Genomic DNA, 14,421 nt, shown 5'->3' with positions numbered 1-14,421 from the left:
AAGGCAATCCCAGTAGTGAGATGTGGATTAGCCTCGTAGGTTATGACCAGACCAGAGCCTTCTGCAGACAGTGTGGGTGTGAAGAAATAGAAAATGCCTTGTTCTGATGACTGCTTGGGTGAGTCATTAACTCCTGTGAGCCTCAGTTTCCTTATCTAGGAAATGGAGGAAACAGAACGTTATCTTGGAGACTGATGAAACAGTGCACCGAATGGGTTTCATATAACTGCCTGACACTTAATAAGACTCAGGGAATGTTAGCTATTATTTTTGAAAATCATATTAAATGCTGAAGGTGACGTTACATGAGACTTGTGAAAATACTTTATAAACTCAATAATACTATATAAATGTCAATTCTTCGTTGTGGTTGTTATTAAGAGACACTTCCTAGTTTCTGTAAAATGCTGCAGCTAAGTCCTTGGAGTGCACAGAAATACTCAGCTGCTGAAGATTGATTACCCTGTTTGTTAAGGCTTCATTACTCATGTGGCCCTGACCTGCAATGGAAAAGAACAAAAATTCTTCTTTTCCCCCTCTCTATAAATGGAAATTACTTTTCAAGAAGCCACTTCCTTTTGGTATGAGAAGGGAAGCAAAGAAAGCACTTGAGGAGGGGCTGTTTGTAATCAATAAAGTATAAGGAAGTAAAGAACATTTAAGCAGATAAGAAAGTTTTAATATGGCAATCTGAAGGATCTTTAGCGTTTTTTGGTTTAAGCAGTCAATCTTTAGCTAACTGACCCTACACTGGAATTTCAAATAATATTGAGAAAAAAGAGATCCTGGAAAATAATCCACTGAGCTTCTAGATGCGGCTCATGAGTCCTTGCCTTCTTCTCTATGGGCCTCTGATGAACAGGTTTCCTATGCAAGTAGGAACTTTGTGAATGTTTCCTTTTCCACAGGTCTTGTTTATTCATCTAGACTCTTAGAGGAAGTAGCTGACACTCTTAGCTTAAGCGTGGCCATTGGGGCCCAGCAAGGTGTTCATCTGGAGGAGTTCAGTATCCTTCCCAAAAAGAGTAATTCCCTACACTAAGATGCCCAGAGTACGTTGGAAGAAGTTGTCCCAACACACTGTAGATGTGTCCATACTGAGTGCAGACACTTGATAGATAGGTGACGTCACCCATTCCACAGACGCTCCATCCCCTTGTCCTCCCTCAGTTGGGGGAGGGGGACATGAACACGGAGAGGAGAGCCCCTGCCCTAGTCCTGCAGCGCTCAGGTCTCTCCTCTCTCATTTCCCGTCCTCTCTACTCCCCTCCATTTTCTTCACTCACTTTCTCTCTTTCCCCAAAAGAAATGCCATACCTAGGACAACACTTTTTAGTTTATAAGGTGATTGTACAGCTGTCCCTAACACATGGGCTTGTGAGTCCAGAGAAAGGAGTCTGTGTTTGAATCCATCTCAGGCCACTCACTGACTTCGTGCCCTTGGGCAAGACTCGCTAACTTCTTTGAGAAGAGGCAGATAAGAATACCTAATGTGACATAACTAAAAAAAATTAAAAATTAAAAAAAGAATTGTTGGGAAGATAAAATGATGTAATGTATGAGAACATTTTTCCACTGTGACTAACGTGGAGAAAGTACTTGTTAAGTAGCAGCTATTCATCTTGTTTTGTTTGTTTCTTTTTTTTTTTTAAGATTTTATTTATTTGAAAGAGAAAGAGAAAAAGCATGAAGAGGGGGAAGGGTCCTGGGGAGAAGCAGACTCCCTGCTAAGCTGGCTTGATCCCAGGATTCCAGGATCCTGACCTGAGCCGAAGGCAGACACTTCACCGACTGGGCCAGACAGACGGCCAGTAGCTACTATTCCTTATCAGGCTTCTCTGAGTTAGGGACTAATGGCACTGTTTTACATAAGAGAAATGGAAGGCATAGAGGAAGGGTGACATTGCCAAGGCCATCCAGTTAATAAGGAACAGAACTAGACTTTGAAACCAGGGCACTCGACTCCCTGGACACTTTTTACCAACCCAAGAAATCTATTTCTTAGTAACACACAGAATGAGTCTATGAGATTTGCTTTATTTTCTAGCTCTGGAGACCAAGAACTGATATGATACAACATGATGATATGATATGATATGATATGATATGATATGATTTGATGTGATACATCCTACAATGGCCAGGAAATTATGATCTTACTTAGACAATCTATAGCTTTACACGGGAATATATGTGCATATGTATTTATGCATACATGTATGTATATATATGTATAGAAAACTATACATAGTTTCCTTTTTTTTGTCCAGAAATACTATAGATAGGTTAGGTATGGGAAAGCTGCAGTGACATTGAGGGAACGTTCAAGAACAAAGGAGAGGCTATCCAATGACATGAGAGGAGAAAACACATTCAGTTTCCAACTTTGCTGCAGCAATGCTGATTCAGTGTTTTCATTTCTTCAAAGAAATATTTGCAGTAGCTCTAATATTTAACAAGCCAACTTATGCTTAGTGTTTTATAAATACAAAATAAGAACACAATTTAAAAAAAAAAAAGCAAGAACACACAATAAAACCACATAGTGCTGAGAAAGCATCATAATTTGGTACAATATATTTGATGTATAAGAAAAGAATTTTCCTGGGCACAGTTTGGATAGTTATGATCTTAGAACTCAAGAAAATATACATTAAATACTAAGACCTTATCAAATATAATCATGTCGAGAAGCCAGAAAACTTTACTATAACCTAAATAAACACTTGTAAATTAAATCTACTTTTTATTACAATCTGCTTGCAAACTAGATGGGCAATTTCTTTTGGGTTAAAATCTGTAGCCCTTTAAAATGCATTTTATTAATATTGGACCCATTGGAAAACCCTCAGAATGTTGGGGGTGGGGAACAACTAATTTCCTTGATCCTCTGGAATAGCCCCAGGAGTTCTTCAACCTGGGTATCCTTATACTCTGACACCAAAGTGACCCTGGTTTATTATTGGAAGGATAGGAAAACCCAGAAAATGTAAAGGCATCTTCATGGAATCACTGTAAAAAATAAGTCCTTTCACCCACAGTAGAATTTTATTGCTTATAATAAATATACTTTCAGTATTTAGTATTAAATATACTTCCCTTTAAAGAGAAATTAAGACTTTATATTCCAGGTACCTGTGTGGCTCAGTCCGTTAGCATCTGCCTTCAGCTCAGGTCATGATTCCAGGCTCCCATCAGGCTCCCTGCTCAGGGGGGAGCTGCTTCTTCCTCTGCCACTCGCCCTGCTTATGCTCTCTCTCTTGCTTTCTCTCTCTCAAATAAATAGATAAAATCTTTTTTTTTTTAAAGATTTTATATTCCTTTAGGTTCATAGCAAAATTAAAGGAAAGGTGTAGAGATTTTCTTGTACACCCTCTACTCCCATGCATGCATAGCCTCCCCATTATCAATCTCCTCCACCCCAGAATGGTACATCTGTCACTATCAGTGAACCTACAATGACACATCATTATTACCTAAAGCTCATAGTTTACATTACAGTTCACTCTAGGCGTTATACAGTCAATGGGTTTGGACAAAGGTGTAATTCTCTGTGCTCTGCCTTCCCCTCCCGGACTCCTGCCAAGCACTGACAGTTTTATGGTTTCCATAATCTAGGGTTTTCCAGAATTTCATATAATCGGAATTATATTTAATCATGAATAGTGCAAATAACATGAAAGTAAGATAGAATGCATAAATTCTCAGAGTTTTAGGGTCTAAGACCCAAATCACGTTATAGAAGACAGCTCCAAGAAGATGGGTTTAAATCTTGGCCCTACTACTTATGGAGCCGTGTGCTTTTGCACAAAACATTTATCCTTTGTGAGCATTTGTTTCCTCAGTTATAATATAGGAATAATAATATATACCTCACATGTGCTTTGGGAAATGGGCAAGGTAACGTGGACAAAAACTCCTAGGATGGGGCTAGACATACAAGAAGGAAGAGTTCTGCAAATGTTGGTTGAGACTGAATATGAATTGAATGTGAAGCTAGATATATCCAGTCCCTGAAGTCAAATATATATATTTGACTAAATCTCTTCTTGCCCCCACCCACCCCAGATCCCTACAGAAGAATTCAGAGAATAGTGAATTTTCAATCTGTCAGACTGTTCTTTCCTTCAGAAAATCTCAAAATTCTTTGACCACTTTACTCTCAGAAAGAATGACACATTTACTTTGAAAGTGCCAGTTTTGAAACAGGAGGGGGTTTTGTTTGTTGATTTTATTTTTTGAGGTGGATAATCTTTATTAACTGAAACTTTATGTTGAAGTACAACAATCTCCATAAAATCAGTAGAATCTGCGAGTATGTGATAGTGAAGTTGTGTGAGTTTGGAACAAGGTAGGGTCTGGCCTTGAGCCAGGTGTCTTGTCTCTGACAACCAGCCTCCTCCACAACCCCCAAGAGCCCCCAGATAACTCTCAGAAATCCCTGGGACAGTCTGAAAATCTCTGTTCTCCAGGGACAAATAAGCCTTCACATTCCAAGGTAGGAAAGTTGCCAGGAATATTCTGCTACAATCTTCTGCTACAATACCAGTTTTTAAATACCAATAGGGCCACCATCTCTGGAGAAGTCACAACTAAATAGAGATCTACCCCTTCCCCCATTTCATTTCAAATTCTTGTGATCTTTAAAACTACCTTGGTTCAGTTAATTAATAAAGGCTCTAGTTGGGATTCATTTTAACCTAACTTATTAACCCATCCTTAGTATTGGTTTGGTAATGAGTGAAACAAATGGAAGTCACATGGGGTATTTCCGATTGGGGCATAAGAGATCAAAACTGCAAGATTCAGTGTTCTGCAGCTTTAAAATCATCTAATGCTTAGTGCCTAGTTGCAGACATCCTCCAAAAAAATTTAAAGATAGATACAATCCACTTGGGTCTAAATTGAGCGAAGTAGGCATAGTGATATGAGAGTATTAGAGTTGAGACCTTGCCCTGGTGTCAAGTTTACTTTAATCTCCCAAGCGGAAGGAATAAAGAAAGTACTGTGTTTTAATTTGGGGGCTATTTATACACCTTAGTAATTACAGATGTGAAAGCAATGTCTTTGTAAGAAAGTTCTGGCTAAAGCCATAGTTTTAAGGATCTGGATAATAGCTTTCCAGTAGCTATTTGTATTTCTTTCCAGATTGACTATCAGTGGTATCTTTACTTACAAAAATGTGCCCAACACAGCTAAATCTAAGATTATTATATTTCAGAAAAGAGAAAGGCTCTCTATTTGGTTGGAAACAGACAGAAGGGTATCTGTATTAATTCTCTGTAGCCCCAAACATTTTCCCCAGCACCATACTTAACAATTAAACCATTTTAACTATTGGTTGGAAGTGACTATATAACACTTTGCAAGTTAAGCTCTTGTCTTAAATAATATATATATTGCTATTATCACTCATAAATTCATTTCCAAGTAAACCCCATTTATAAAAGGCAAGTGTTAATAACAAACAAGCTGCACTATTTCCCATGGAGAGTGGTATCCATTAATATAACTTGCTTCAGTCTTTTAGAAAATGGGCTTTTTAAACCAGTGAGTAGTTTCTAATCTAGTAAATACAAATCAATCTGTATTTATTACACTTCGCTCTTTTTTTGCCCTTTTCCGTCTTAAACTTTAAAGATGTGTACTTAGTCCTAGACTTTGTGTTTGCTCTTGGAGCTATGTAAGAAAATTTTCCTGAAAGAATCATGTTTTCCTAGTTGTGAACCATGGAGAAACAGAATGTGTGGGGCTGTGAGACACCAAGGAGGCTAACTTGGAAACAGAACCTGCTGCTCAGCCTTATGGCTGAAGATCTGAAAGTGCCAATATTCCAGTCTGAACGGGTAGCTGAGTTTCATAAATATCCATGCTGTTGTGTGATTAGCCACAGAAAGAAGAAACTGTGAGTCATTGAAATGCAAGCAAATTAAAACAAACAAATAAACAAAAACCCAGAAAAAACCAAAAGTATGATTCAGTGCAGTATTCAGGGATAAATGCTGTGTCATTGCCGATGGCTCCAGAGATCACACTCCAGTGCTAGCTGGGAAGCTCAGTATTTCCTAAGCCTGGACACAGATTCAAGATGGAAAACTGAACATAGGCATTGTGTATCCTTCCTCGTCTTGTGTCCTATTGAAATGGGGAAAATAGATTCATTTTTTTTTAATGAACCTATCACAATGTGGGCAAGAAAGGAATCAAGCAGAAGAACAGAAAATTCAAAGGAACCAGGAAGAGAGAAAGCAAATGTGATCAAATGAACAAAGGGAATAGGGTAGGGAAAACAGCACTTCAAAACTATAGTGCTCAATGAAACTTCAAGACTTAGGTCAACTAATACAAAAAGCAGGAATGGAACCTGGGGTACTTATCAAGGTAATTAACAAAGAACTGAATGCCTGTTGAGCCAAATAGACCCTTCCAATTTCTGGAGTTATAAGGACTGACATTTGTTGAGGATTTTAAAAAGCCAGATACTCACTGAACCTTTACAAACTCTCTGAAGCAGGTATTATTATTATCCTTGCTAAATAAAGAAACTGAGGCACAGAGAAGTTAAGCAACTTACTTACAGTCACTTGGCTATTAAGTGATAGAATCCAAATTCAGGAACAGTTTGGCTCCAGAAAAGATGTTTCTATAGCCATAGATAGTATACCGCCATAGAAGGCCAGCTGTAAACTGCTCCTTTATGAAACTGAGGAACTTCAAAATCAGGATGGCACACTGAGCACCAGTGTTAGCCTTACCTTCCCAGACCATCCCCAGAAATAATAGCCACAAAAAATTTTTAGTATTCAATGAAAAGCAAGGAACGCCTTCATAGAACCAGAAACTTTGAGGACTCATGAAAGACAGAAGTCAAAGGGATCAAAGAAAGAAACCACAAACCAAAACACTTGCAAAAAAAAGGACTAAAGAGAAAAGAGGAAGGAGGCATAGGGGTTTTGAAGACCAGACTTGGCAGTTACGGGGGAGAGAAATAGGCCTTGGGGCAGCTGAGGAGACAAGCACCCCGCCCTGCCCTCAGGCTGTGCTGAGGACACAGAACCAAGCCCTGGGTAAAAAGACATGCATATAAGCATGTCTACCTGTCCTCCGGTCACTGACCGTCTCCCAAAGGCAGGTTTCGTGGAAAGGTTAATCGGGAGGCTCCAATCGGAAGAATGCAAAACCATGAGGCACCAGTACTGCATGTCAACGCAATAAGCAGAAGCAGCTGCAAACAGAAGAAACCTTGAGAATAGGAAAAAAACAACATCTTGAATGTCATAACAGTGAATATGACATCTATACAGTAAGTCAAGTGTAGGTCTTGACAACTAGAAATGTGATCGTTTAAATCAAAAAATAAACTCAATAGCTAGGCTAAATGACAAAACGGACAATTAAAAGCAGATTAATGAGCTCGATGATCAGAAGGAGGCATTCTTGCACAACATAACTCAAGAGATTGGATATACAACAAAAAAGGTTAAGAGGCTCAGAGGTTAGACCCAGATGTTGTCAATATTTATCTAATTATTATCCCAGAAAGGAGATTATATAATATTGAAGTGAAGAAATATTGAAGGCAATAATGGAAGATAACTTTCAACAACTGAAGACTGGTATCTCCAAGATGGGAGGACCCACTAAGTGCCAAACAGGATAAATAAAAAAGACACATTATAGTATATACTCAGCACTCCAAAGATAGAGACAAAAATCTCAATTGCTTCACAGAGGAAAAATATCCTGAGTCTAAATAAGGAAACAAGTATCAGACTGACACAGGCCTTCTCATCATCCACAGTACATGCAAAAATGTCTTCTTGGGGCCATCTCTTAAAATTCATATGGGGGGGTTGTCGCCTGGTTTTGGGCACTCAATTGGTTAAACAACTCTTAATTTCAGCTCAGGTCATGATCTCAGGGATGTAAGATCAAGCCCCTGCTTGAGATTCTCTCTCTCTCTCCTCCTCCCCACCACTCTCACTCATTCTCTGTCTTTAAAAAAAGAAAAAAAATCATGCAGGAAAATTAACCTAGGATTATAAGTCTAGCAAATTATCTTTCAAGAGCAAATCAAAATAAATACATCTTAGAACACACAAGGAATCAGAAATTTTCTTGAACCAATAAACTTTCTCTCAATGAATGATTTGGGTTTACTTCATTAAAAAAAAAAAAAAAGACACACCAAAAAAAACCCCGCAAACAAAAAAATGAATCTAAGAAATGGATCCAAAAAAGCAATGATAAGTAAAAATATGAATATTATTATAATATATATACTATATCATTAAATGTGTTGTAATATATAAAATTATAACTTATAAATATAAAACATCTATTATATATAAGGTATATAATATTATACTATATAACATATTAAACATAATAATATAAATAAAATATCAAGTATATAAGTATTTCTGATAATCTGGAACTAAAATATCAGATAATCTCAACATGGGAAATAGCTAGGGGACAGAGAAGTAGGACATATAAGCATTCTAAGGTTATCTTTTTTGGAGAAATTATATAGATATTGACTTAAAAAAAAACACTAGAAAAATTTTCATTGCTATTAAAGTTTAAGATCAACCAGAAATTATAAATAAAATGTAAAGATTGTAAAATTTCCAAACCTTAGGATAGACGTAGAAATGGAATAGAAAAATGATCTCTCCAAGAAAGAGTTTTTAATTGAATGGAAACTAGAAAACAAAAAAGACAGTATGTAGAATAAATCCAAGCATATCACTAACCACAAAAAATATGAATGAGTTTAAAAATCTTTAAAATTAAAACTATTAATGAGGATAAAAAGAACACGAAGAAAGATTATAACAACAAAATTGAGGGGAGCTAGAAACAGAAAGATAAATGGTCACTGACTTGGGGTACCTGGACTAAAGAGAATCTCCTGACTGGGGCAAATTAGATACAGCTGAGGGAAGAGTTACCATGCCAAAAACAGAGAAGTAAATGAAAGTCTAGGTAGGTATATACAGAATCTTGATACCCAGTGCCCTATTCCCACCTGCATCCCAAAACATTTTCAGTGGTGCTTTTTCCCTTCAGACAGGGCACCAGGAGATTCTTCTCTGAGAAACAGGATGACCCAAATAACAGACCAAAGGATACTGACACCAGGGATTCCCCAATTAAACTGCCTGGTCAATATCCCTGCTAGAAAACCAATGGTCAATAGCCCCAACTATGTTCACAAAGCTTCCCATCAGCTTTTTAGTGCCCCATTCTTATATGAACATAGAACCAAGGATCTATAGATATAGATATAGATACAGATATAGATATGTGAAGAAAGCATAATCGGAAAGACCAAAGCTATATCCAGAATAAAGAAAGTTAGAGGAAACAGTCTGTTTTAAAGAAAACTTTGAAAAATACTATCTTTAATATTCTCAGAGAAATAAAGGAAAGTGTTATAACCATTAAATAAGATTAGGATGCCTTTAATAAGAAGCATGCAGGGCAAAAACATCTCTTAAAATTAGATATGTGATGGATAAATATTAGAAGACTGTGAGCAAAGAGAAAATCCTAAAAACTTTCAGAGGCTAAAAATACACCTATTTTTAGCGGGCACATTAAAAAAGAAGAAGAAAGAAAAAAGAAGAATCAAAATTGTATCAGACTGGGGCGCCTGGGTGGCTCAGTGGGTTAAAGCCTCTGCCTGCAGCTAGGGCATGATCCCAGGGTCCTGGGATAGAGCTCCACATCGGGCTCTCTGCTCCACGGAGAGCCTGCTTCCTCCCCTCTCTCTGCCTGCCTCTCTGTCTACTTGTGATCTCTCCCTTTCTCTGTCAAATAAATAAAATCTTTAAAAAATATAAATAAATAAAAATAAAAATAAATAAATAAATAAAATGTTTTAAGAGATTGTATCAGACTTCTCAATGTCAAAACTGGAAACTTGAAGAAAATGGAACAGGGTCCTCAAAAATTCTGAGGGAAATAGAATTCAACACAGAATTTATATTAAATCCAGTTAATCATCAATCAAATATGAGGGTAGAATAAAGATGTTTTCAGAAATGTAAGATGTCAAAACTTATATCTCATGCACTATTTCTCAGAAAACTGTAGGAAGAGGCATTCCTCCAAACTGAGCAAGTCAAATAAGAAATAAAATCTGAGATTCTGGAACAGGGCATTCAACCTAAATGCAGTGAGGAAATTCCCAAAATGACTATGCAACAAGCCTGGAAAGAAACAGGTCCAAATTGGAGAAGTTCAGACATTTCCAGAGAGATTTCTCCAAAAAGACAAAATTGATAGCATACCACATGTGCTTAAATATATATGTCAAAAGAATATTTAAGAAGTAACAGAAAATGTGGGTATAAATCAACGATAAATATATATTTTTAAACTAACATTAAAAAAAGCTTTCTGAGTTTTGATCAGGAAGGGATGTTGTACTTTGTCAAATGCTTTTTCAGCATCTATTGAGAGTATCATATGGTTCTTGTTCTTTCTTTTATTGATGTGTTGTATCACATTGACTGATTTGCGGATGTTGAACCAACCTTGCAGCCCTGGAATAAATCCCACTTGGTCGTGGTGAATAATCTTTTTAATGTACTGTTGAATCCTATTGGCTAGTATTTTGTTGAGTATTTTCGCATCTGTGTTCATCAAGGATATCGGTCTATAGCTCTCTTTTTTGGTGGGATCCTTGTCTGGTTTTGGGATCAAGGTGATGCTGGCCTCATAAAATGAGTTTGGAAGTTTTCCTTCCATTTCTATTTTTTGGAACAGTTTCAGGAGAATAGGAATTAGTTCTTCTTTAAATGTTTGGTAGAATTCCCCTGGGAAGCCGTCTGGCCCTGGGCTTTTGTTTGTTTGGAGATTTTTAATAACTGTTTCAATCTCCTTACTGGTTATGGGTCTGTTCAGGCTTTCTATTTCTTCCTGGTTCAGTTGTGGTAGTTTATATGTTTCTAGGAATGCATCCATTTCTTCCAGATTGTCAAATTTATTGCCGTAGAGTTGCTCATAGTATGTTCTTATAATAGTTTGTATTTCTTTGGTGTTAGTTGTGATCTCTCCTCTTTCATTCATGATTTTATTTATTTGGGTCCTTTCTCTTTTCTTTTTGATAAGTCGGGCCAGGGGTTTATCAATTTTATTAATTCTTTCAAAGAACCAGCTCCTAGTTTCGTTGATTTGTTCTATTGTTTTTTTGGTTTCTATTTCATTGATTTCTGCTCTGATCTTTATGATTTCTCTTCTCCTGCTGGGCTTAGGGTTTCTTTCTTGTTCTTTCTCCAGCTCCTTTAGGTGTAGGGTTAGGTTGTGTACCTGAGACCTTTCTTGTTTCTTGAGAAAGGCTTGTACCGCTATATATTTTCCTCTCAGGACTGCCTTTGTTGTGTCCCACAGATTTTGAACCGTTGTATTTTCATTCTCATTTGTTTCCATGATTTTTTTCAATTCTTCTTTAATTTCCCGGTTGACCCATTCATTCTTTAGAAGGATACTGTTTAGTCTCCATGTATTTGGGTTCTTTCCAAACTTCCTCTTGTGGTTGAGTTCTAGCTTTAGAGCATTGTGGTCTGAAAATATGCAGGGAATGATCCCAATCTTTTGATACCGGTTGAGTCCTGATTTAGGACCGAGGATGTGATCTATTCTGGAGAATGTTCCATGTGCACTAGAGAAGAATGTGTATTCTGTTGCTTTGGGATGAAATATTCTGAATATATCTGTGATGTCCATCTGGTCCAGTGTGTCGTTTAAGGCCTTTATTTCCTTGCTGATCTTTTGCTTGGATGACCTGTCCATTTCAGTGAGGGGAGTGTTAAAGTCCCCTACTATTATTGTATTATTGTTGATGTGTTTCTTTGATTTTGTTATTAATTGGTTTATATAGTTGGCTGCTCCCACATTGGGGGCATAGATATTTAAAATTGTTAAATCTTCTTGTTGGACAGACCCTTTGAGTATGATATAGTGTCCTTCCTCATCTCTTATTATAGTCTTTGGCTTAAAATCTAATTGATCTGATATAAGGATTGCCACTCCTGCTTTCTTCTGATGTCCATTAGCATGGTAAATTCTTTTCCACCCCCTCACTTTAAATCTGGAGGTGTCTTCGGGCTTAAAATGTGTTTCTTGGAGGCAACATATAGATGGGTTTTGTTTTTTTATCCATTCTGATACCCTGTGTCTTTTGACAGGGGCATTTAGCCCATTCACATTCAGGGTAACTATTGAGAGATATGAATTTAGTGCCATTGTATTGCCTGTAAGGTGACTGTTACTGTATAGGTCTCTGTTCCTTTCTGATCTACCACTTGTAGGCTCTCTCTTTGCTTAGAGGACCCCTTTCAATATTTCCTGTAGAGCTGGTTTGGTATTTGCAAATTCTTTCAGTTGTTGTTTGTCCTGGAAGCTTTTAATCTCTCCTTCTATTTTCAATGATAGCCTAGCTGGATATAGTATTCTTGGCTGCATGTTTTTCTCGTTTAGTGCTCTGAAAATATCATGCCAGCTCTTTCTGGCCTGCCAGGTCTCTGTGGATAAGTCAGCTGCCAATCTAATATTTTTACCATTGTATGTTACAGACTTCTTTTCCCGGGCTGCTTTCAGGATTTTCTCTTTGTCATGTGTAGGGATAGAGGGCACATACCTCAATATCATCAAAGCCATCTATGAAAAACCCACCGCAAATATCATTCTCAATGGAGAAAAACTGAAAGCTTTTCCGCTAAGGTCAGGAACACGGCAGGGATGTCCATTATCACCACTGCTATTCAACATCGTACTAGAGGTCCTAGCCTCAGCAATCAGACAACAAAAGGAAATTAAAGGCATCCAAATCGGCAAAGAAGAAGTCAAATTATCACTCTTCGCAGATGATATGATACTATATGTGGAAAACCCAAAAGACTCCACTCCAAAACTGCTAGAACTTATACAGGAATTCAGTAAAGTGTCAGGATATAAAATCAATGCACAGAAATCAGTTGCATTTCTCTACACCAACAGCAAGACAGAAGAAAGAGCTATTAAGGAGTCAATCCCATTTACAATTGCATCCAAAACCATAAGATACCTAGGAATAAACCTAACCAAAGAGACACAGAATCTATACTCAGAAAACTATAAAGTACTCATGAAAGAAATTGAGGAAGACACAAAGAAATGGAAAAATGTTCCATGCTCCTGGATTGGAAGAATAAATATTGTGAAAATGTCTATGCTACCTAAAGCAATCTACACATTTAATGCAATTCCTATCAAAGTACCATCCATCTTTTTCAAAGAAATGGAACAAATAATTCTAAAATTTATATGGAACCAGAAAAGACCTCGAATAGCCAAAGGGATATTGAAAAAGAAAGCCAACGTTGGTGGCATCACAATTCCGGACTTCAAGCTCTATTACAAAGCTGTCATCATCAAGACAGCATGGTACTGGCACAAAAACAGACACATAGATCAATGGAACAGAATAGAGAGCCCAGAAATAGACCCTCAACTCTATGGTCAACTAATCTTCGACAAAGCAGGAAAGAATGTCCAATGGAAAAAAGACAGCCTTTTCAATAAATGGTGCTGGGAAAATTGGACAGCCACATGCAGAAAAATGAAATTGGACCATTTCCTTACACCACACACAAAAATAGACTCAAAATGGATGAAGGATCTCAATGTACGAAAGGAATCCATCAAAATCCTTGAGGAGAACACGGGCAGCAACCTCTTCGACCTCTGCCGCAGCAACATCTTCCTAGGAACAACGCAAAAGGCAAGGGAAGCAAGGGAAAAAATGAACTACTGGAATTTCATCAAGATCAAAAGCTTTTGCACAGCAAAGGAAACAGTTAACAAAATCAAAAGACAACTGACAGAATGGGAGAAGATATTTGCAAACGACATATCAGATAAAGGACTAGTGTCCAGAATCTATAAAGAACTTAGCAAACTCAACACCCAAAGAACAAATAATCCAATCAAGAAATGGGCAGAAGACATGAACAGACATTTCTGCAAAGAAGACATCCAGATGGCGAACAGACACATGAAAAAGTGCTCCATATCACTCGGCATCAGGGAAATACAAATCAAAACCACAATGAGATATCACCTCACACCAGTCAGAATGGCTAAAATCAACAAATCAGGAAATGACAGATGCTGGCGAGGATGTGGAGAAAGGGGAACCCTCCTACACTGTTGGTGGGAATGCAAGCTGGTGCAGCCACTCTGGAAAACAGCATGGAGGTTCCTCAAAATGTTGAAAATAGAACTGCCCTATGACCCAGCAATTGCACTATTGGGTATTTACCCTAAAGATACAAATGTAGTGATCCAAAGGGGCACATGCACCCGAATGTTTATAGCAGCAATGTCCACAATAGCCAAACTATGGAAAGAACCTAGATGTCCATCAAC

This window comes from Mustela lutreola, chromosome 6 (assembly GCF_030435805.1).
Source record: "Mustela lutreola isolate mMusLut2 chromosome 6, mMusLut2.pri, whole genome shotgun sequence".
Lineage (NCBI taxonomy): Eukaryota > Metazoa > Chordata > Mammalia > Carnivora > Mustelidae > Mustela > Mustela lutreola.
This window is presented reverse-complemented; position numbering follows the sequence as displayed.